Here is a 22409-nt window from a genome sequence, read left to right as displayed (position 1 = left end):
AGGCAGAAGCTTGCTGCAGGGAAAGAGCTCCTACGGAGAACCTCAACTAGGAGGTGCAGAAGTGAGGCCTTACACAAAATTTCCAACTGGGGCACAGTCTAGTGGAGCTGTAGGAAACCAGACACTGCCCCCCAAACCCAGAACAGTAGATTCTCTGGAGGCTTGCAACCTGTGCCTGGAAATGCTGCAGACACTCAACTCCAACTACTAGAGAGCAACCACAGGGGCTGCATCCTTCAGAGACACAGGAATAGAGCTGCCCAAGGCCTTGGGAACCCACCTCTTGCAGCAGTGTATCCTGGATATGGGACATGGAGTCAAAGGAGATTATACTGGAGCTTTAAGATTTAATGACTGCCCTGCTGGGTTTTGAATTCGCATGAGGTCTGTAGCTCCTTTCTTTTGGCCAATTTCTCCCTTTTGGAATGAGAATGTTTACCCAATGCTTGTACCCCCATCGTATCTTGGAAGAAATAACTTGTTCTGATTTTACAGGCTTATGGGGGAAGGAGCTCATTTCCAGAAGATACTTGGAACTTTGGACTTTTGAGTGATGCTGAAACAAGTTGAGACTTTTGGGGGACTATTGAGAAGGGATGATTGTATTTTGAAATTTGAGAAGAGCAGGAGATTTGAGGAGCAAGGGAGGAATGATGTAGTTTAAATAGTTGTCCCCTCTAAATCTCATATTAAAATGTAATCCCCAATGTTAAAGGTAGAGCCTTGTGGGAGGTGATTGGATCATAAGGGCAGATCCCTCACGATTTGGTGCTGTCCTTGTGATAGTGAGTGAGTTCTTGTGAGATATGGTTGTTTAAAGTGTGTGGCACCTCCCTTCTACTATCTCTCCTTCACTCCCACTCCTGCCATGTGTGATGCCTACTCCCTTTCACCTTCCGCCATGATCGTAAGCTTCCTGAGGCCTCCCCACAAACTGATGCCAGAGATACACTTTCTGTACAGCCTGCAGAATGGAGCCAATGAAACCTCTTTAAAAAAATAATAAATTATCCAGTCTTAGGTATCCCTTTATAGCAATGCAAGAATAGCCCAATACTGGATCTAATTTGGGAATCAGATGAACTTTGCAAAACAAAGTCTGTATACACATGGGGAAAGTGAAACAAAATATCTAGTGATTATATTGTGTTACTGTAGGCATAACTGTGAACTTTAAAAAGTATATATCATTTATAAGGAACACTATAATTATAATATATCTATGAAATACATTATTTCCTGGGCTACCTCTAATAGTCCCTTCGAGGTCATCTGCGGAAGGTCAAATTATTGACCTAATTTTGGCCTATTGATCACAGCACAAAGCTGAGTATCAGTAGCATTTATCACTGGCTGTCAAATATGCACAGTCACATGACATGAGGAAATGTCTAGGCAGTTTTTAGGATGAAGTTTACATACTGCATATAAAGCTTTTCAAATTTAAAAAGGCATTTTATTTGGATTCACTTTCTTTTGCCTATTTATTTTGTGAAATTGTGTGCAGAGCTGTTGGACATTTGGAAATTGCCCTGCTTGAAATTCTATTCTTATACTTAACCTAAGTGACACCATCTCCTTTCTTCTTGTTCTGACTCTCTGGCCTCTCACTCTGTCTCAGCATTTCCTGCTGAGCTGTCCTGCATACCTCTCTGTTCTCCATCGTTTGTCATGCTTCCTGCCTACTCTCAGAGGAAGAACAAGAAAGCAGAAGGTTGAGAGTCAAGAGATACGGGTTTTCACAACTCCTGCTTTGTCACTCACTAGCTGCATAATTTTGAGAAAGCCTTTTTCACCTTCCTTGGCCTTAGTTTTCTTCATCAGTGGAGTAGGTAATAGATGACCTCCAAGGTACTCTTCAACACTAACATTTATGACTCTAACAAACGAGCAACATAATTATTACAATAACAGTAGTGAGATACATAATTAAAGGAAAGCTGCCTCAAAATATGAAGTGTTTTGTGGTAATGCTCTAGTGATGTCATGAATGCTGAATACACTCCACGTGAATGATTTCTTACATTTTTTAGGAGGCTCTTTTCTCTCCATCTCTCCTAAAGCTGTTTGTCAATGGAGTGATTTAATTTTTTTCTTCTTTAAACACCGTGCACTGCTGTATTTAGAGTTGAGCCCACTCTGACCACAAGCAATGTGTTAACACTTCTTGTGAAGGGATATTCTGAGATCTAGTTGGTATTGCAGTCACTAAATCTCCATGAATGGGATCCATGACATATTTGCTTTATAGCAGACTCTGTTCTGTGTCAAATAATAGAAGAATCAGGAGGAGTTATCTTCAAATCAAATATTTAGAAGGACATAGCTTACTGCAAAGATACTGGGATTTTGAACCAGAGACCTATATTTAAGTCCTGGATTCAACAATTAATAGTTCATACCCAGTTCCAATGAACTTGTGACCCAGGATCTTAGCATTGTATTTATTACCTTCCCCCGAAAAATTCTTAAAGAAAAGCGTGATGTAATTTCTGGCTGAGAAATAGAGTAATCGTAGTATTCATGAAAAGCAAAAGGTATTTTAGAAAAATGTTGAAGCAAAAATATAAAGGACAAATTGGATTTGTAGTCAGGGAGTTATATTTGACAGAGACAACTCCTGGTTAATAAGGCTTGGGCCTGAACAATTGGGAGCAGAAATAAAAATAGTCAGAAGTCATTGGCAGGTGGTAAAAGGAATAATGGGCATTGTACTGGAATACATACTGACTTCGAGGTAGTAGCCAAAAAATTGGTGGACATGCCTAATAGTCGATTAAAAATAGGGCCTGGAGGTACAGGCTTAGGGATCATTTGTGAAGAAACTGTAACTGAAGCCTCATTAGTTTATCTCCGAGAGAGGGCATAGAGTACAGATTTTCAGACTTTAGTGTGAAAGAGAGTATCTTGTAGTGGCTGGCCCTGACCTCAGAGACTCTAATTCAACGAGTTTAGGATGGGGCCCAAGAATTTGTATATTCCACCAGCACGCCAGTGATTTTGATGCAGGTGGTCTGTGTTTCATACGTTAGAACAGTAATTCTCAGTACTTAACATGCATTACAATCACCTGGAGGGCTTGTTAAAACACAGATGGCTGGACCCCACACCCATGGTTTTTGGTGCTGTCGGTCTGATGTTGGGCCAGATAATTTTTTTTTTTTTTTTTTTTTTTCTAATAAGGCAAGTACTAATGCTGCTTGTCTGGGGACCACACTTTGAAAAGCCCTGCTTTGGGACACACTGACTTCACAGACACAAAGACGCTAGGAAAGATTCAAGGACAGATGCCTGGAGGAAAATCACATTCAGGAGAGCAGAAAAAAGAACCAGTGACAGCCACAAAGAAGCAATTACAAAGGTAAAAGAAGAATCAGTATGAAGATATGATTGAAGGGGATTAAATATGTTTAAAGAGAAATTTTTCTTTTTATAAAAGGCAGAATGAAAAAAGTCACCTCTTATCTCACCACTGCTAGGATGAAATAAAAATAATAATACTATTCTTATAGAATTGTCAAAGAATTAACTGAGATACAGTGTCTAAACTGCTTATTGAAGTCTGTAGTAAGTGCCCAAAATGTATTACTAATATTATTTTAGTGACAAAAATCACAAAAGCAGTAAGTAGCAGAGATGAGGCTCTTCCACATTAAGCTCCTAAGGGAGAGAGGATTTAGAGGAGAAAGTGATAGTAACAATACTGAAGGTCGGTCCATCTCCCAATTCAAAGTAAGGCAAAAATAGAGAAGAAGCCCTTGGGTTTGATGATCACGTAGGATAATTAGGGCAGAACCAGATTGTAAAAGGGTTTGGCGCTCAGGTGAAGACAACAGGTGTTGCAGATTCATTTGAGAAACCTGACAATAAAGGAAAGGTGTGGAATAAGATGGTGGATAGAGAAGGCAACAAGGTAAAGGCTTTTTGTTTCCACTGGGATGGGGAAAAGCTGCACACATTTATAAACCCAGAGAAAAGCACCGTAAGAGTTGGCTGGCTGAAATATGCAAAAGAGTGAGAGGGTAACAAAGGGTGGTCTGTGCAGTGGTATGGAGCAGGCTCAATGGATGAGGCAAAGTTGCAGGACGGGTGAGCCTTTGAAACGAAACCATATCTACTTAGCAGAATGTCAAAAAAAAGGGTAAGTCTGGATAAGAGGTTTGTTAAAAAGAGAGGGGAGAAAACTTCAGCTACTCATTTAATTGCTAACTCCTTGCTTTCTTAACTTTTTGTGTTGCGTTAGCCCTGCTAAATCCTATTACGTGTTTGTTCAGCTTCTATACATGGCTGTTTAGTGCAGCAAATTAACTTAAATATTATCATAATAAAGATATTAAACACCATATGTTGTCCTTCTACTTTTCCATGCTGAGCTCTCTCACATTGCTCATATTCTCCAAAACCCATTTTCAACTTGTCCAGTTTCCTTGGGCCTTCTCTTCCACTACATCTCTTGCATACTCTCAGCAGATAACTTGACTCCCTCTTTTGATGTCTTAAATCTCAATTCTTTCCAGTGTACAGAGTAATTATTTTCCTGGGATTCTCCAAAAGTGAGCACTGAAATTGTATTTAGTATGATTATGGACTCATGGATTTAAAAATGTTTGATTGTTTTAATCCATTAAAGTTATTATTTTTGATGTTCAAATTGTCCCATTCTCAGCCAGTAGAAAATGCTTCAAGTTGAACCCTTATACTGCTGCTATAACCCCAGTTATTACTAATAGCATATTTTTTGTGTTTTTTTTTTTTTCTTTTGACATGGAGTCTCACTCTGTCGCTCAGGCTGGAGTGCAGTGGTACAGTTTTGGCTTACTGCAACCTCCACTTCCAGGGTTCAAGCGATTCTCCTGCCTCAGCCTCCTGGCTAGCTGAGACTGTAGGCCTGCACCACCGCATCTGGGTAATTTTTGTATTTTTAGTAGAGACAGGGTTTCACCATGTTGGCCAGGCTGGTCTTGAACTCCTGACCTCAGGTGATCCGCCCACCTAGACCTCCCAAAGTGCTAGAAACTGATAGCTTTCTTGGTTTCCAATGAAACAAAACATTCCAGGTCCATACTGTGCATTCGTTGTCTGCATTTAGGTATTTGTCCAAGAAGACTTTACAAATTTTTATTTTTACATATATATTTTTAGAGGTTACAGTCCTGGGATTACAGGATGTGCAGAATTAGAGGACGCTTTTCTATTCTGTTATTGAAGTATTCTCCTTTGGTTTCTAATACATGAACCTCTTGTGAATTTTTTTTTTTTTCTAATTTATCTGGATGTTTCTTCTCCGTCTTTATAAATGCTGATTTTCCCCACAATCTCAATTTTTACACTTTCTCTGGGTGAACATACCCATTTCCCTGGGATAAACTACATCCATATGCCAGTATCTCCCAATCTAAGTTACCAGCAGAGGTTGTTCCTAATAAGCTCTATAATCCTGATCATGCCTCTTATTTCTTTTATATTTATTTATTTAAATAGTTTTTGGGGAACAGGTGGTTTTTGGTTACCTGGATAAGTTCTTTAATGGTAATTACTGAGATTTTGGTTCACCCATCACCCGAGAGTGCACGCTACTGAAATTGTAGTCTTTTATCCCTCACACTCCTTTCTTCTGACTTCCCAAAGTCAATTATAACATTCTTATGCTTTTTCGTCCCCACAGCTTAGCTCTCACTTGTAAGTGAGAACATAGGATATTTGGTTTTCCATTTCTGAGTTACTTCCCTTAGAATAATGGTCTTCAACTCCATCCAGGTTGCTGTGAAGGGCATTATTTCATTTCTTTTCATGGCTGAGTGGTATTCCATGGTATATATATACCACATTTTCTTCATTCACTCATTGGTCAATGGGCGTTTAGGCTGCTTCCATATTTTTGTAATTGCTAATTGTGCTACTATCTATATGCATGTGCAAATATTTCTAATAGCTCTCTTAGCAGTTTTCCCATGCATATGGAATTGATTGCAAATGTTTTCTAAATGAGAGAATGAATACTAGATAAAGCTGAGTAAATTAATTTGCTTATTCCTCAACTTGTTGATACAGGGATGAAGTTAATAACCAGGAGTAAATGGAGGGGAAAGACAAAGGGAGGACTTGAAGGTAGAGAATGCTTAGCATAATTGCCACAGTTTGAGTGCTAGGAAATGCAGGGAACATCATCTAGAAAAGACCTGGCATGCTCTCTGTCAATCTTACACAAATATCAAACTTCATTTGTTTATTTATATTTATGTTTTATGTATTATTATTTTTTCTTTAGGAATAGGGTCTCCCTCTGTCCCCCAGGTAGGAGTGCAGTGGTGCAATCACAGCTCACTGTAACCCTAAACTCCTGGACTCCACCAATCCTTCTGCCTCAGCCTCTGAATTAGTTGGGACTACAGGGATGCCTCACCATGGCCAGCTAATTTTGTAAAACATTTTTTGCAGAGATGGGGGAGTGGGTCTCACTATGTTGCCCAGGCTGGTCTTGAACTCCTGGCCTCAAGGGATCCTCCTGCCTCAGCCTTCCAAAGTACTGGGATTACAAGTGTGAGCCACCACATCTGGTGATATTAAACTTTAAATTGTTGGCAATAATAGGAACATACGATATTTAGAAAATGTAGCTCAGGCAGTTTTGAATGATGTGGAGAAATGCTACAAAAATGCCTATGCTCCTAATAGTGTGTCAGATTTTCACTTGTATATTTCTGGATGTGAGAGCTGAACATTTATGAAAAGAAATATTAAAAATACCATCTTTTATATGGATGATACTGTGTGGATAACATAAATAATTGATTTTTCTTGGCTAACATCACAACAGTGTTTTCAGTTATTTTTCTAGCACTGAAAGATTTTGTTCTATTGTCGTTGGGTCTCCATTGTCTCTGATAAGAAATTAGTAGATATTCAAATTCTTGTCCCTAGAATGTAATTTCTAGATGTGTTCATGATATTCTCTTTATTATTTATTTTAATTTTTAAAATCAGTTTGTCCATGATGTGCCTGAGCATTTAGTTTTCTTTGCATTTATTCTACTTGGGGTCATTGAGCTTCCTGAATCTATAAATGTATATCATTATCATTTACCAAATTTAAATTTTTTTTTTTTTGAGACATAATCTCACTCTATCTCCAGACTGGAGACATAGTCTCACTCTCACTCCAGACTGGAGTACACTGGTGTGATCTTGGCTCACTGCAACCTCTGCCTCCTGGGTTCAAGAAATTATTGTGCCTCAGGCTCCTGAAGAGCTGGGAATACAGGTGTGTGCCACCATGCCTGGCTAATTTTTGTATGTTTAGTACAGACATTGTTTTGCCATGTTGGCCAGGCTGGTCTCTAACTCCTGGCCTCAAGTGATCTGCCTGCCTCAGCCTTCCAAAGTACTGGGATTACAGGCAGTACTGGGATTACAGGCTGAAAATTTTTTAGTCATTTGTTCCTCTCCTCTTCTTTTGGGGCTTCAGTTACTTGTATGTTAGACCCTTTGCTATTTTCCCACATATTCCTGTTCATTTAGTTTCAATCTCATTTCTGTCTCTTATTCAGATTGGATAATTTCCATTTATCTATCTTCAAATTCATTGACTCTTTCCATTTCCATTTTGTTTTTATCCCACCTAGTATTTTTTTTCAGATAGTGCATTTTTCATTTGAGAATTTCCATTTATTTTATGGTTCTTGTTTCTCTGCTGAGATTTTTTTTGTTTTGTTTTTGTATTCATCACAAGCATATTTTCTTTTATGTCATTGAGCAGAGTTATAACAGTGGCTATAAAATCTTTGTCTACTAATTCCAACACCTAGATTATCTTGGGGTTGGTCTCTGTTGATTGTCTTTTCTATTAAGGAGTCCTATGTTTCCTTGTATGTGAAGTATTTTTGTATTATGTTCTGGACATTTTGAACATTATGTTGTGGAAATTCTGGATTCTGTTTTATTCTTCTACACTTGATCTTAGCCAATAGGTTATGAAGTGATTAGATTCTGTTACATTCTTCTGAAGAGTATTAATTATTTTGTTTAAGCCAACAATTAACTTGTTTGAACTAACACTAAAAATTTTTCTCAGGTGGAAGCTCAAATCTCAATTCTGTTCTCTGATCCCTTGCTGCAGTTTTTTTGGTTGCACCGTTCTGGAGTCAGCCAGAGATTTCAGCATAGTTTATATACAAAAGCTGAAGTTCTTCTCTAAGTACTTCTCTTTTCTGGAACTCCCCCTCACTTTGCAGTTACTGTAGTTTCTCAAACTTCCTCTTCTTCAGTTTAGAAGGACCATGTATAGGCTTTCTATAAGAAGTTTTAGCAGTTCCAATAGGCATTGCCTGCCTGCAGCCTCAGGCTAAAAGCCATAAAAACAGAAAACATATTCCTGAAGTTTCCTTTTCCTTTATCCAAATGTTGACTTCCCTCTTTCTTTTCATTACTCTCTAGTAACTTCAGGGAGCTTTTTGTCTTTTTTTTTTTTTTTTTTGTTTTGTATTTTGTGCAGAGTTTACAGTTGGTGTCTGCAGGAGACTCAATGTAATAGAGACTTATCTAGCTATACTGGAAGGTGTCAGGGAATATTCTTTTGGGAATAAAGTTTAAATGAAATTGAAGTTTTCATGATCTCTAAGTACTAAAAATATTTTGATAACAGAAAATAAATAATGTTTATTGTTATCCAGAATCAAAGTTTTTTAATCCTTTAACACTTTTCTTGGATGTTTTAAAAATTAAAGATGATAGGATAGTTTCATAGTTTATTCTTTTCTCCAACTTATTAAATACGCTGTTCATTAAACTGATTTATTAAAGTATTATTCAGTGACTCCTATACATAGGTATTACTTTTGCTTCTGGAGATACACTGTTGGGTAAACTGGAGTATGCGCCCTTAAAAAGTTCTGTCTTATGGAGGAGACAAACACATAAATAAGTATTGTATCACAGATATGGTCCGTTTTGGTGCATGTTCCAATGGGTGCTTGAAAAGAATGTGTTTGCTGTTGTTGGGTGCAGCAACAACACATTAGATCCTGTTAGCTGATGGCATTGTTGAGTACTTTTATATCCTTGTTGATTCTGTCTAGTTTTTCTATCAGTTGTTGAGAGAGGGGTGTTGAAGTCCCTAACTATAATTGTGATTTTTCTATTTCTCCTTTCAGTTATATCAGTGTTTGCTTTACATATTTTACCACTCTGACTTTTGGTGCATACACATTCAGGATTGCTATGTCTTCTTGGTGTATTGACTCTTTTATCATTAGGCAATATCTCTGTTTTTGGTAATGTCCTTTGCTTTGAAATATACTTTATCTGATATTAATATAGCCACTTCTGATTTTTTTTGATTAATGTTGGCATAGCATATTGTTTTCCATTCTTAACTTTCAACCCATATATATATATATATATATATAATTATATGAAGTAAATTTTGTAGACAGCATGTAATTGTGTTATGTTATTCTTATCCACTCTCCCAATTTCTTTTAATTGGCCTATTTAGACTATTTATGTTTAATGTAGTTATTGATGCGTTCAATGTAAATCTCTCATTTTATTTTTATTTTCCATTTGTTCTTTCCAGTTTTTGTTCCTCTGTTTACTTTTGTTTCCATCTTCCTGTGGGCTACTTGAACATTGTTTTTAGAATTCCATTTTGATTGACCTATGGTGTATAGAGTATATCTTATTGTATATCATTTTAGTTCTTTCTCTGGGTATTATGTTATATAAACATAACTTAGCCAAGTCTACCAGGGTTGGCATTTTACTAATTTTAGTAAAGTATAGAAATTGTACTTTTATTCTCATTCCCTCAATCTTTTAATACAATAGTCTTCAATATTTTGGTAGTAACTGTTATATTTATTGTTTCAAATATCACAAATAATGTCAAAAACTCCAAAAGATAATGAGAATATATTGAATTTACCCGTATTTTTGCTTTTTGTGTGTTCTTTTTCCTTTCTTGATATTCTAAGATACTTACTTTGATTTTTTTTTTTTTTTTCTGTTTAGAGAACTTCCTTACAATGTTCATTTAGGATAGTTCTACTGGTGACAAAGAGTTTTCTTTCATCTGAGAATGCTCTGATTTTTCTTTGATTTTTAAGAGATAGTTGAATTAGATATAGAATTCTGGGTTGCCAGTCCTTTTCTTTCAGCACTTCAAAAACTACTGTGACATAGCTTTCAGGGCCCCATGGTTACTAGTGAAAACATTCACTGGAATGTTTTCCCCTTATCCCCTTATGATATGATGCATTGTTTCTCTTTTTCTGCTTTCAAGGTTTTTAGTTTTCAGAAGGTTGACTTTGATGTATTTGGTGTGGGTTTATTTAGGTTTTATTCTGTATGAGATTTGTTCAGCCTCTTGAATCTGTAGGTTTATGTCTCTTGCCAAATTTGGAAAAATTTTTATCATTGTTTCTTTGAATACTTTTTTAGCACTACTTTCTTTCTCTTCTTTTTCTTGAACTTGATGACATAAATGTTAAATCTTTTCTTATAGCCCCACAGGCTTCTGAAGTTCTAATTATTCATTTTTCAGCTTATTTTCTTTCTGCTTTTTTTATATTGGACAATTTCTGTTGTTCTATCTTTAATTTCACTGATTTTCATTTCCTCTCCATTATGCTATTGAGCTCATCTATTGTGTGTGTGATTTTTTAAACTGTATTACTGTCTTTGTTACCTTTAAAATTTCCATTTTGTTCTTTTAAAATGTATTTTATTTCTTTTCTAACACTTTCTATGTTTAGACTCATTTTTTTCCTTTGTTTCAAGCATGCTCGTGATTGCTCATGAAGCATGTTTATGATGTCTGCTTTAAAATGCTTACCAGATAATTCTAACATTACCATCATCATGGTGTTGGTGCCTTTTGGTCATTTTTTCCAGTTCGCTTTGTGATCTTCCTGGTTGTTGGTGTGATGAGTAATTTTCTAATTGAAATATGTATATTTGAGGTGTTATGTTTTACATCTCGGGATCTTATTTTATTATTTTTTATTTCCTATTTCTATTTTAAGTTCAGAGGTACATGTGCAGAATGTGCAGGGTTGTTACATAGGTAAATGTGTGCCATGGTGATTTGCTACACAGATCATTCCATCACCTAGGTATTAAGCCCAGCATCCACTAGCTATTCTTCTTGATCCCCTCTCTCCTTCTACCACCTCCCTCCAACAGGCCCCAGTGTGTGTTGTTCCCCCCATGTGCCCATGTGTTCTTATCATTTAGCACCCACTTATAAGTGAGAACATTAAGTATTTGATTTTCTATTTCTGCATTAGTTTGCTAAGGACAATGGCCTCCAACTCCCTCCATGTTCCTGCAAAGGACATGATCTTGTTGCTTTTTATGGCTGTATAGTTTTCCATGGTTTAGATGTACCACATTTTCTTTATCTAGTCTATCATTGATGGGCATTTAGGTTGAGTCCATGTCTTTACTATTGTGAATAGTGCTGCAAATGAACATATGCATGCATGTGTCTTTATAATAGAACAATTTATATTCCTTTCAGTACATACCTAGTAATGGAACTGCTGGGTTGAATGGTATTTCTGCCTCTAGGTCTTTGAGAAATTGCCACACTGTCTTCCACATGTTTGAACTAATCTGTACTCCCACCACTAGTGTAAAAGTGTTTTTTTGTTCTCTACAACCTCACCAGCATCTGTTGTTTTTTTAACTTTTTAATAGTAGCCATTCTGACTGGTGTGAGATGGTATCTCATTGTGATTTTGATTTGCATTTCTCTCATGATCAGTGATGTTTGTTGGCCGCATGTATATCTCCTTTTGAAAAGTGTCTGTTCATGTTCTTTGTCCACTTGTTAATGAGGTTGTTTGTCTATTTTCTTGTAAATTTGTTTAAGTTCCTTATAAATGCTGGACATTAGACCTTTGTCAGATGCATAGACTGCAAAATTTTCTCTCATTCTGGAGCTTGTCTGTTTACTCTGTTGATAGTTTCTTTTGCCATGCCGAAGCTTTTGAGTTTAATTAGATCCCATTTGTCAATTTTTGCTTTCGTTGCAATTGCTTCTGGTGTCTTCATCATGAAATTTTTGCCGTGCCTATGTCCTGAATAGTATTGCCTAAGTTTTCTTCTAGGGTTTTTATAGTTTGGGGTTTCACATTTAAGTCTTAAAGCATCCTGAGTTGATTTTTGGGTATGGGGTAAGGAAGGGATCCAGTTTCAATTTTCTGCATGTGGCTAGCCAGTTCTCCCACTGCCATTTATTAAATAGGGATTTTTTTCCCCATTGCTTGTTTTTGTCAGGTTTGTTAAAGATTAGACAGTTGTAGGTGTGTGGTCTTATTTCTGCGTTCTCTATTCTGTTCCACTGGTCTATGTGTCTGTTTTTGTACCAGTACCATGCTGTTTGGTTACTGTAGCCCTGCATTATAGTTTGAAGTCAGGTAGCATGATGCCTCCAGCTTTGTTCCTTTTCCTTAGGATAGCCTTAGCTATTCAGGCTTGTTTTTGGTGCTATATAAATTTTGAAATAGTTTTTTCTAATTCTATTGAACAATGTCAATGGTAGTTTAATGGGAATAGAATTGAATTTATAAACTACTTTGGGTAGTATGGCCATTTTCACGATACTGATTCTTTTTATCCATGAGCATGGAATGTTTTTCCATTTGTATGTGTCACCTTTGATTTCTTTGAGTAGTGGTTTGTAGTTCTCTTTGAAAAGGTCCTTCACTTCCTTTGTTGTATTCCTAAGTATTTTATTCTTTTTCTGGTAATCGTGAATGGGAGTTCATTTGAGATTTGACTCGGCTTACTTGTTGTTGATTTATGGGAATGTTAGCAATTTTTGCACATTGATTTTGTGTCATGAGACTTTGCTGAAGTTGCTTATCAGCTTAAGAAGCTTGTGGGCTTAGACTAGGGGGTTTTCTAGACACAGGATCATGTCATCTGCAAACAAAGACAGTTTGACTTCCTCTCTTCCTACATGGATGCCCTTTATTTCTTTCTCTTACCTGATTTCCCTGACCAGAACTTCCAATACTATGTTGAATAGGAGTTGTGATAGAGGGCATCCTTGTCTTGTGCTGGTTTTCAAGGGTAATGCTTCCAGCTATTGTCCATTCAGTATAATACTGACTGTGGGTTTGCTATATATGGCTCTTATTATTTTGAGGTATATTACTTCAATAGCTAGTTTATTGAGAGTTTTTAGCTTGAAGGGATGTTGAGTTTTATCAAAGGCCTTTTCTGCATCTATTGAGATAATCATGTGGGTTTTGTCTTCAGTTCTGTTTATGTGATGAATCTCAATTATTGATTTGCTGATGATGAACCAACCTTGCATCCCAGGAATGAAGCCAACTTGATCGTGGTGGATAAGCTTTTTGATGTGCTGCTGGATTCAATTTGCCAGTATTTTGTTGAGAATTTTTACATCAATGGTCATCAAGGGTATTGGCCTGAAGTTTTCGTTTTTGGTTGTATCTCTGCCAGTTTTGGCAGGATAATGCTGGCCTTATAGAATGAGAGAGGAGTCCCCCTTTTTAAATTTTTTGGAATAGTTTCAGTATTAATGGTAACAGCTCTTCTTTGTATGTCTGGCAGAATTCAGCTGTGAATCCATCTGGTCCTGGGCTTTTTTTGGTTGGCAGGCTATTACTGCCTCAATTTCAGAACTCATTATTGGTCTATTCAGGAATTCTATTTCTTCCTGGTTATAAAAAAGAGTGTATGTGTCCAGTAATTTATCTATTTCTTCTAGATTTTCTAGTTTATGTGTATAGAGGTGTTGATAATATTCTCTGATGCTTGTTAGCATTTCTGTGGGGTCAATGGTAATATTCCCTTTAACATTTCTGCTTGTGGTTTGTTGTTGTTGCTGCTGTTTTTTGAGACAGAGTCTTGCTCTGTCACCCAGGCTGGCGGTCAGAGTCCCCATCTCTGCTCATTTCAACCCTGCCTCCTGAGTTTAAACAATTCTTCCACCTCAGCCTCCTAAGTAGCTGGGATTACAGGTGTGTACCATCATACCAAGCTAATTTTTGTATTTTTAGTAGAGATGGGGTTTCACCATGTTGGCCAGGCTGGTCTCAAACTCCTGACCTCAGGTGACCCGCCCACCTCAGCTTCCCAAAGTATTGGGATTACAGGCGTGAGCCACCACACCCAGCCTTAATTTCATTATTTACCCCAAAGTCACTCAGGAGCAGGTCATTGAATTTCCAAGTAATTGCATGGTTTTCAGTGAATTTTTTAATCTTGAGTTCTAATTTGATTGCACTGTGGTCTGAGAGACTTATAATTTCAGTTCTTTTGCATTTGTTGAAGAGTGTTTTACTTCTGATTATGCAATCAATTTTAGAGTAAGTGCCATGTGGTGATGAGAAGAATGTATATTACATTGTTTTGGAGTGGAGACTTCGATAGATATCTATCAGGTTCATTTGATCCAGAGCTGAGTTCAGGTCCTGAATATCTTTGTTAATTATCTGTCTTGATGATCTAATATTGTCGATGGGGTGTTAAAGTCTCTCACTATTGTTGTTTGGAAGTCTAAGTCCCTTTGATGGTCTCTAAGAGCTTGCTGTATGAATCTGGGTGGTCCTGTATTGGCTGCATATATATTTAGGATAGTTAGCTATTCTTATTGAATTGAACCCTTTACCATTATGTAATGCCCTTCTTTATCTATTTTGATCTTTGTTGGTTTAAAGTCTTTTTTTGTCAGAAACTAGGATCAAAACACCTGCTGTTTTCTGTTTTTCATTTTCTTGGTACATTTTCCTCCATCCCTTTATTTAGAGTGTGCGTGTCCTTGCATGTGAGAGGGGTCTCTCGAAGACAGTATACCAATGGGTTTTGGATTTTTATCCAAGTTGCCATTCTGTGTTTTTTAAATTGGGGCATTAAGCCCATTTACATTTAGGGTTAGCACTGTTATGTGTGGATATGATCCTGTCATCATGACGCTAGCTGGTTATTTTGCAGACTTGTTCATGTGGTAGCTTCATAGTTTCACTGGTCTGTGTTCTTCAGTGTATTTTTGTGGTGGATGGTAATGGTTTTTCCTTTCTGTATTTAGTGCTTCTTTCAGGAGCTCTTGTAAGGTAGGTCTGGTGGTAACGACTTCCCTCAGCATTTGCTTGTCTGAAAAGGATCTTATTTCTCCTTTGCTTATGAAGCTTAGTTTGGCTGGATACAAAATTCTGACTTGGAATTTGTTTTTCTTAAGAACGTTGAATATTGGCCCTCAATTTCTTCTGGCTTTTGGGGTTTCCACTGAGAAGTCCACTGTTAGCCTGACGGGCTTCGCTTTGTAGGTGAACTGGCCTTTCTCTCTGATTGCCCTTATTTTTTCTTTCATTTTGACCTTGAAGAATCTGATGATTATGTGTCTTGGATATGACCTTCTTGTGGAGTATCTTACTGGGTTCTCTGGATTTCCTGAATTTGAATGTTGGCCTGTCTAGCTAGGTTGGGGAAGTTTTCCTGGATAATATTTTTCTAAATTAGTTCCATTCTCTCTGTCTCTTTCTGGTACCCTAATCTGTTGTTACTTCAGTGTCTTTACATAATCCCATATTTCTTGTAGGTTTTCTTTTTCATCTTTTTTTCTGTATTCTTGTCTGCCTGTCTTATTTCAGAAAGACAGTCTTTAAGCTCTGAGATTCTTTCCTCTGCTTCATCTATTCTGCTATTAATAGTAGTGATTGCGTTGTGAAGTTCTTGTAGTGTGTTTTTTAGCTCTATCAGGTTGGTTATGTTCCTCTGTATACTGGCTATTTTGGCTGTCAGCTCCTGTATTGTTTTATCATGATTCTTAGCTTCCTTGCTTGGGGATACAGTGTGCTCTTTTAACTCAGCAAAGTTCATTTTTATCCATGTTCTGAAGACTACTTATGTCATTTCAGCCATCTCAGCTTCAGCCCAGTTCTGTGTCCTTGCTGGAGAGGTGTTGCAGTCATTTGGAGGAAAGGGGGCAAGCTGGCTTTTTGAGCTTTCAGTGTTTTTGTGCTGATTATTTCTCATATTTCTGGGTGAATCTACCTTCAATCTTTGAGACTGTTTACCTTTGGATGGAGTTTTTGTGTTTTTGTTTGTTTTTTCTTTTAATACTCAGGCCACTCTTTGGTGTGGCTGCTGCAGTTTGCTGGGTGTCCGTTCCAGACCCTAGTCACTTCAGGTTTTCTAATACCTGTAGGAATCACCAGTGTAGCCTGCAAAACAGCAAAGATGTCAGCCTACCTCTTCCTCTGAAAGTTCTGTCACAGGAGGTGCTGACCTGTTGTTGGCCCTAACGCCCCTGTAGGAGGAGGCTGGAGACCCCAGTTGGGAGATCTCACCCATGCAGAAAGCACTGGATCAGAGATCTCTTTAAAGAGGCATTCTGGCTGCATTTGGGTAGAGCAGCTGTCCGATGTTGGGGATCCCTTCAGCCCTTGATCCGTTTGGGCTCTCTAAGGCCCCCAGGCTAGACTGGCTGAGATGCCCAAACAGCAAAGGTGGTGGCACTCTGTCCCAGGGAGAAATTAGAACTCTGATGGCCCTCAAACACAGGCAGGGGTGGCCAGGTGCCCCAGCTGGGAGGACCCGCCCAGGGAGAAGAAGTGGATCAGGGTCCCGTTTAAAGAAGCAGTCCGGTCACAACTTGACAAAAGAGCTGTGCCATGCTGGGGAACCACCTCTGCCTGGGTTGGCTTGGACTCCCCAGATCCTGCAGGCTGGAACAGCTGAGTGAGTCGTCTAAACAACAAAGGGGGCAGCTTGCCCCTCCCACCAGGCACTTCATCCCAGGGAGAAATCAGAACTCTGTTCTTAGAATACAGTTAGGGGTGGCCGGAGGCCCCAGCCGGGAGGACCTGCTCTAAGAGGAGGACTGGATCAGGGTCCCATTTAAAGAGGCAGTCTGGCCACACCTCGATCAAAAAATTCATGCTGTGCTGGGAAACTGCCTCTGCCCCTGTTGGCTTGGACTCTCCAAAGCCCACAGGCTGGAACAGCTGAGTTGTCCAAGCAACAAAGCTGGTGACCGGACCCTGGCCCCCAGCACTCTGTCCCAGGGCGAGATCAGAGCTCTGGTGGGTGGTGGTGCCTGGAGGCCCCAGCTGGGAGGTCCTGCCCAGTGAGGAGGAATGGATAGGGGTCGTGCTTAAAGAAGCAGTCTGGCCACTTTCTGGCAAAGTAGCTGTGGAGACCCATCTTTGTCTGGACCATTTGGACTCTCCAAAGCCTGCAGGCTGGAACGCCTGATTTGACCAAACAGCAAAGATGGCGGCCCGCCCTTTCCCGAAGGGGCTTTATCTCTTCTCAGGCAGGCTCCACCCTGTTACTGGTGGCTGGCTGGAATTCCAAGCCAGTAGGTCTGGTCTTGTGAGCTGCTGTGGACGTGGGGCCTGCAGACAGATGCTGCTTGGCCCACTGGATTCAATCACCTTCCTAGGGGTATGTGTAGACTTCTGCGTTGCCTGAGTTACAGTTACTTTTGTTAGGAATCCTGGGACTGGAGTATGTCAAGCTCCTAAGTCTCTGTGTGTGCCTCAGTAGCTGCTCTTTGGGAGAGCTGTGAGACTCCACACAGCTCTGTGTGTCAGACCCAAGGCCCAGGTGGAGTGGGCTCATGAGGGGATCTCCTGACCCAAGGGTTGCAAAGATCCGTGGGAGAAGCGTGGTTTCCCAGGGTTGCACATTCACTCACTGCTTCTCTTGGCTGGGGGTGAGGGTTCCCTCGGCTCTGTGTGGCTTCTGGGGAGTCATTGCCCACCCTGCTTTTCTAGGTTCTCTAGGAGTCAAATTGTTTCCCTGATCAATTCCAATGCAAGTACCTGGATATTTCAGTGAAAGATACTGTGTTCACTCCTCCTTTTTATTACTTTCCAAGAGTGTCACACACTGCAGCTACTTCTCATCAGCCATCCTGACCCCATCTATGGATCTTACTTTAAATCTTGTGTTTTAGCAAGTTTTCCTGACACCCCTCTGGGAGGAGGATGCTATCTTGTTATTGCCAGGTGGGGGTAGAAGTCTAGGTCTTTATTGACACAGGGGAGGAGGAACTTTTTGTTATTGCTGAATGGGTATGGTGGTTCAAGCTTCTCATTAGGTCATTGCTGATTTCACCCTGGCTTGGAGGAAGAGAGGCATCTCATCACTACTCACTACAAATCATCCATTGCACACAAACGGAGGTGAGGAGGGATGCAGTTTTGTTACCACGAATTGCTGATGAACGTCCTAACACTTCACTCTGCCTCCTCTGACACCACCCCAGCAAGGAGGGGTGGGGGTGCCCTGTTTCCATTGTGTGGGTGTAGAAGTCCAGGCTTTCCAATGGCCTCCACCTTAAGTGATGTGCCTTCTTCTCTCCATTTTCCATGGTGGTTTTAGAATGTCCAGAGTTTTCACTTGTACTTAATAGGAGGAATTGGGAAAAGCACATTTACTCTATTTTTGTAGAAGCTGAATTCTGAGAATTTTCAAATTCATTTTTGAATAGATAGTACATTTACATGATATAAAACCCAGCAAAATATATAAGCTATATAGTAAAATGTCACTCATTTTTTTCTTGTTCATTTTCTGCCCTATTTCTACCATGCCCCTCACCACTAGTTTCTTTTTCTTTTTCTTTTTTCTTTCTTTCTTTCTTTTTTTTTTTTTTTTGAGACAGAGTCTCACTCTGTCACCCAGGCTGGAGTGCAATGGTGCCATCTTGGCTTACTGCAACCTCCACCTCCCGGGTTCACACCGTTCTCCTGCCTCAGCCTCTGAGTAGCTGGGACTACAGGCACCTGCCACCATGCCCGGCTAATTTTTTTTTTTTTTTTTTTTTTTTTTTTTGTATTTTTAGTAGAGACGGGGTTTCACTGTGTTAGCCAGGGTGGTCTCAATCTCATGACCTTGTGATCCGCCCGCCTTGGCCTCCCAAAGTGCTGGGATTACAGGCGTTAGCCACTGTGCCTGGCCTCTTTTTTTTAAAATCCCGTCTGAGTTATTTTATACATACATAAGAAAATGATGAAAACAGATAATGTTTTACAAATGGTGTCATAATATACACACTGTACTGATCTCCCTTCCTCTCTCCATTTGCTATATATTTAGAGACCTTACCATATCAAGGACATTAAAAGCTTTCTTGGTTTTTGTTTTTGCAAAATAGCTCTATAAGTTTTCACTGTATGAATAGAAGACATTATTTTAATGGAATTTTATAAGTTGTGTTGCTGAATTGTAAATTTCCTCAGAAGTACTAGTATCTTTTTACAATATATAGTCTATCAGTAGTTACTCTCACTTAAATTGTAAGATGTTTGGGGAAACTGGGATCCAGCTTGTGTGTTTTTCCTTCTCAAATGGTTTACATGTAATATGTTTATTTCGAAGATAAAGAACATTTGTCATATTCTGTTTGTGTATTGTTTTCCAGATGATCTCAGGAATTCCACGATTCTGACATTTTATGAGAAAAAGAAACATGCCAAGTCTAATTATAGGAGTTAGAGAAGTGTTTTGTGTTTTTAATTGCAAGACATAGCTATGCAATACACTTTTGGATGGTCTCTTTCCACTTGCAAACTAATGCTTGTAAGCATAGGCTTTTCCTAGACTCCTGCCATAATAATTCTGTTCTCTCTTCCCTGTTCCAAGGGCATGTCTCATGAAACCTGCAGTCAAATGTCTCATGAAACCTAAGGTTTCTGGCAAAAAAATTTTTATAAGATTTGCCAGCCTGCATAAATTAATCCAACGTAACCAACTGATGATAACAGATTGGAAACTTTTGGTTGAAACACAGAAAAAGTAGTTCACTTGCCACAGATGGAAAGCCTGCAAAGAGAGAAAGTCAAAGATGTTTCGAGTTTTTTTAGAAGACAAGAAAAAGCTGTTTGTATCTTCCTTGACATCATTATTGAGGAGAGACTTTCTTGAGATTTCTGCATGTGAAACTAGCTACCTGGTGCAAGAAAGGAAGGAATCAGGATTGTAATCTTTCCTTCTATTTTTGTATGTGATCATAAGGAATTTATGATAGAATTGGAAGTAGCCGAATTAGAAAATAAGGACTTGGTTTATTTTAATGCTATGATATTGTTAGGTAAAGTGGTTAGTAGAGAGTATGACACAAAGTAGTCTTTTAGTAAACACTAGTAAATAACTAATATCAAGGAAATCAACCAAGCTGCTTTGAGAGTCTCAACTTCCTAAATCTTGATGGGCTCCATTGATCTGTCAAGACACTTGACATCCAAAGAGACCATCCAAAAGTGTATTGCATAGCTGTGTCTTGCAATTAAAAACACAAAACACTTCTCTAACTCCTATAACTGACACACATACTTTTCACACTTTTGTTGTTGTTAATGAAATCAATAGTTTGCTCAGAGAAGGTGATCATATCCCCAACTCAGGAATAAATCCTAATTAGCCTAAGCCAGTTTGCTACTCTCATTCCCCTTGCCAGTGTTTGTTTTACGAATTGGTGGTGATACAATTTTGGCCAGTGAGATATATTAAAAAAAGGAGTATTGTTGGCTTTTTATTTTCAAAAGATGTTTTCACATAAGAAGAAACCCTGAGGAAGAAACAGGCTTTTCCTCTCCTGAAAATGTGGTAGCTAGCTTGACTGGGTTAGACTGCAGACAGGGCCAATTTTCTGAGGATGGCAAAATGGAAAATGGGAAGAACTTAAGCAATCAATGATAATATCAAGCCCAGAAATTGCTAATTCTAGAGCCTTGGTATATATCGTTTATGTGACATAATAAGTTCTCTGTATTGTTTAAGTTGTTGTGATTTGGGTTTTCTTTCATTTGCAGCCAAAAGTTTCTGATACAAGATGTTAACATGCTAGATTTGAAAAAAATTGAAAGCACTAATAATTTATTGACAAACATCCATATATTCAAACAAAATTTGGATAGGTATATTTGGAAAAAATGGCAGTTAGAGACTATATTTAATTTTCATTTGATAAGTCCCCCAGGCTGAGTAGAAATATACATTTGTAACTAGTGTAGAATAATTCAATGAATATAATGTTTTAATTTTAGAAATCATTCACAAATTTTAGGCTGGGTGCGATGGCTTATGCCTGTAATCCCAGTACTTTGGGAGGCTGAGGCAGGTGGATCACTTGAGGTCAGGAGTTTGAGACCAGCCTGAGCAACATAGTGAAACCCCGTCTCTACCAAAAAATACAAAAATTAGCCAGGCATGGTGGCATGCACCTGTAATACTCCCAGCTACTTGGGAGGCTGAGACATGAGAATCACTTGAACCTGGGAGGTGGTGGTTGCAGTGAGCTAAGATTATGCCACTGCACCCCAGCCTGGAAAGAAAGAGTGAGACACTGTGTTAAAAAAAAAAAAAAAAAAGAAAGAAAGAAAGAAAAAAAGAAAGAAAGAAATTATTCACAGATTTTGAAGAATGCAAGGTACACCAACTAGATTATTTTTGCATCCTCAAGATATTTATGAATTACCATGCATCTTTACAAACAAGAAAAGCTTTCAAGGAAAGCTGGAAGAGTTGAAGGAAAGAACTCTGTTCATTAAGCAGAAGCAGCTTCCATAAAATTTTAGGGCCGAGTTCATGAATTCATGGACAAAGCTGGAATTTATGACTGTGTGATAAAATTCTGAGATATGTTTGGGCTACTTTACTATGGAAAAGTATATAGGTACTCTTTGACATGATAGGGTTATAAACCCATCATAAGTTGAAAATATCATTAAATTGAAAATACACTTAATGTGTCTAACCTATCAAACATCATAGCTTAGCTTGTCCTACTTTAAATGTACTTAGAAGACTTTCAATACAGTATTCAATACATGACATGAGGTAGTCAACATTTCGTTACAAAATGGGCTTCATGTTAGGTGATTTCGTGCAGCCTAATGAATTCATATTGTGTATCACTAGCCCAGGAAAAGATAAAAAATTCAAAATTTGAAGTTTGATTTTTACTACTGAATGATTATGGCTGTCACACCATCGTAATGTTGAAAAAAGGTAGGGCAAACTCATTGTAAGTTGAAGGCCGTCTTCTCTGAATTTACGGAACGCAAGCTGAGAGTTTATTTCTAGTGATATAAATCTATAGTCAGAATTGAGTTCTGACCCGTGAACACTTGCATAATTCTTCAGAGGAATTTAGTTCAGTCTGTTAAATATCACCATTCTTATTGATTAATCACAAGTGACCAGTAATTAGCACTAGGCCTATAACTGTGGCAACAATTCTTTCCTGATTGGGCAAGTTGTCCTGGTTGGAATTTTAGCGTATTGCTTCTATGTTAATATGCTTTTTCATCAGTCTTGAAAAATTCACTTCCATTGTAATTGAATTATGATTTTCTCCTAAAGATGATTATTTTGAAAAGCTAAAATTAAGGAAGCATCAGTCAAATCCAAGATAAAGAATTGGG

This window comes from Macaca mulatta, chromosome 14 (genome assembly GCF_049350105.2).
Source record: "Macaca mulatta isolate MMU2019108-1 chromosome 14, T2T-MMU8v2.0, whole genome shotgun sequence".
Classification (NCBI taxonomy): Eukaryota; Metazoa; Chordata; class Mammalia; order Primates; family Cercopithecidae; genus Macaca; species Macaca mulatta.
Note: the sequence above shows the minus strand (reverse complement) of the source record.